This window comes from Sturnira hondurensis, unplaced genomic scaffold, assembly GCF_014824575.4.
Source record: "Sturnira hondurensis isolate 20B ecotype Veracruz unplaced genomic scaffold, ASM1482457v3 Scaffold0014854, whole genome shotgun sequence".
NCBI classification, from domain to species: Eukaryota; Metazoa; Chordata; class Mammalia; order Chiroptera; family Phyllostomidae; genus Sturnira; species Sturnira hondurensis.
Genome location: NW_028087485.1, coordinates 7,697,048 through 7,699,950, shown reverse-complemented (window position 1 = coordinate 7,699,950; position 2,903 = coordinate 7,697,048). Strand labels below are relative to the sequence as shown.

At 41.2% G+C, this 2,903-nt stretch overlaps 1 non-coding gene across 1 annotated transcript; it reads right to left on the bottom strand.

Annotated features, from left to right (window-relative positions):
• Positions 1-2,489: 2,489 nt before the first annotated feature.
• Positions 2,490-2,596, bottom strand: LOC118999556 (U6 spliceosomal RNA). The gene has a single exon (XR_005069135.1). It is a non-coding gene; the product is annotated as a U6 spliceosomal RNA (small nuclear RNA).
• Between the last annotated feature and the right edge of the window lie 307 nt (positions 2,597-2,903).

The window sequence follows — 2,903 nt, the reverse complement described above, 5'->3', positions numbered from 1 at the left end:
GGAGGGTACAGATTGGGAAGGCAAACCCTAATTCTATAATTCCGTATTCTCTCTTCCTCTTTCGCCCCTTCCCTCCTTCTTCCTCTATCACCCACCCACCCCCCTCTCTCTCCCTCCTTCTTCCTCTCGTTACCTTCATCTCATCCTCTCCCTCCCCTCCCTCTCTGTCTCTGTCATACATGTGTAATTTTTAGTTCTAATAAAACTAAAAATACATGCTTTTCTCTGAGATTTGCTTCACTGATAAATTAGACATGACTGAATGCCAACTTCAATTGTTATTAGGATGACCTGACAACTAACTATAGAGCGATCCCTGTAAAACATTGTGCCAATGTAAAGAATGACTAGAACTGGAGGAAACCTGAAGGTATTCTCAAACCGTGGATACTTACCATTGTCCGTTGTGACCCATTGCAGCCCCTTTCTCTCACCCCTTATCACTTCTCTGCTTGCCTGGCTCCAACCCCACGCCTCTCTCCGGGTTGAACTGCTTTTAAAAGGAGGAGATACAGCTGTCAGCAGCTGAAATGGTGGCGGTGGGATCTGGGGCCCGGGGCTGTTAGATCATGGGCACGTACCCAGCAGCGGTTCTTTGACTTTTCATTACTTACTGTTATTAAGGTATAGTTGACATGCAACATTATCGTAGCTTCTGGAGTCCAACATAATGATTCAATATATAGACTGTGCAGTGGTCCTCATAATAAGTCCAGTTACCATCTGTCATCATTCATAGTTACCATGTTCTCTTTTCTCAAAAACTTTTGAGATCTACTCTGTTAGCACTGTTCAAATATGCGGTACAGGGTTACCACCCGCAGCCACGCTGCACACAGTACACGCCTGTGACATTTATTTTATAAGTGGATGTTTGTGCCTTTTGGCTCCTTCTACGCATTTTTTCTAGCCCCTTCCCCAGTCTATTCTTAGTATCTGCAACTTCAGGGGTTTGTTTTTTTTTGGTGGGGGGGGTTGGGTTTTTTGGGGTCTACGTATTAGTGATGCTATGTGGTATTCATCTTTCTCCGTCTGGTTTATTTTACTTAGTCTACTGCCCTCAAAGCCCATCTATGTTGTTGCAAATTTTCTTATTTTTTATATCTGTATAAAACACATAATAGTCCTGGCTAGTGTGGGTCAGTGGACTGAACACTGGTCTGGGAACTGAAAGTTTACTGGTTTGATTCCCAATCCAGGCCACATGCCTGAGTGGCAGGCCAGGTCCCCATCTGAGGTCGATATATCTCTTGCACATCAACATTCCTCACCCTTTCTCTCCATCTCTTCCCATCTCTCTGAAACTAAATAAATAAAGTCTTTGTAAAAACTTGTAAAAAAACCATACAATATACATAAATATATGTGTACAATGGCTGGATAATGTTTCATCATTTTAATGCATATAAAACATATAAGTAAATATGTGTTTTTATATAATAGCTAAATTATATGACATTATTTGTATATATAAATCATACATATGAACATATCTTGTGTATGACTTGCTCGATGGACACTCACGTGTTTCTGTCATTTGGCTATTGTAAATAATGCTGCAATGAACATAGGGTGCATGTGTCTTTTCCTGTCAGTGTTTTTATTTACCTAGAATATATACCCAGAAGTGGTGTCCCTGGATCAGATGGTAGTTCTTTAAATTTTTTGATGAACTCCACCGTTTTTCATGGTGGCTGTACCAATGCACATTTCCGCCGGTAGTGCACAGGATTCTTTTTCTCCACCTCCTCACTAGCACTGGTTAATTGCTTCTCTTTTTGATGACAATCGTTGTAACAGACATGAGATACTATCTCATTGTGGTTTTTTAAAATTTATTTTATTGTTGTTCAATTACAGTTGTCTGTATTTTCTCCCCACCCCTCCCCCTTCCCCCTCCAAACCCACCTCCCTCCCTTTCTTCCCTCCTCCCCCTTGGTCTTGTCCATGTGTCCTTTATAGTAGTTCCTGAAAACCCTTCTCCCCACTGTCCCCTCCCCACTCCCCTCTGGCTATTGTGAGATTGTTCTTCATTCCAATGACTCTGGTTATATGTTGTTTGCTTTGTGGCTCTGATTTGTGTTTCCCTCATGTTTAGTGATGGTGAGCACCTTTTCGTGTCTGTTGGCCTTCAGTATGTCATCTTCGGAAAAATCTCTCTTCAGGTTCTTAGCCCATTTTCAGAATCGGATTGGTTTCTTATTTGTTTGTTTTTACGATTGAGTTTTATGAGTTCTCCATATATCTCGGATATTAACCCGTGTCAGACATGTGGTTTGCAAACATTTTCTCTCATTCCACAGGTTACCTTTTTATTCTGCTGATGGTTTCCTTTTCTGGGCAGAAGCTTTGTAGTTTGATGTACTTCCACTTGTGACTTTTGTTTTTTGTCTGCTGCTTATGGTATCAAAACAAAAAACTCAGCACTAAGACAGATGTCAGGGAGCTTACCGCCTACGTTTTCTTCCAGGAACTTTATGGTTTCAGTTCTTACATTCGATCACTTCGCAGATCCACATGTCATCTTTGCACACGGGCCACGCCAATTCTCTGTGTATCATTTCAGTTTTAGCCTTTGTGTTGCTATAGAGAACACAGCAAATTTCTTCTAGCATCTCCTTTTGTGTGTACTTGTTAACATATATACCTGGGGGGCAGTGGAGTTTAGTTCCTCTGAGATGCAAAGTAACCTACCCAACATATTGCTAAACAAGAAGTATTATACCCTGTTGGAGTAAACAGCTATCAACTCATAAAATGTCCTATTCCACGAATTGTTGTGTTCACAGCATAAGCAACGGGATTCTGTGCTTTTCCCAAATGTATTTGGCCCCCAAAGGCAGATTTAAATGGACCTTATCCCCTGCTAGTCCAACTGAAGGAACATTGAGAGTTGTAATCTC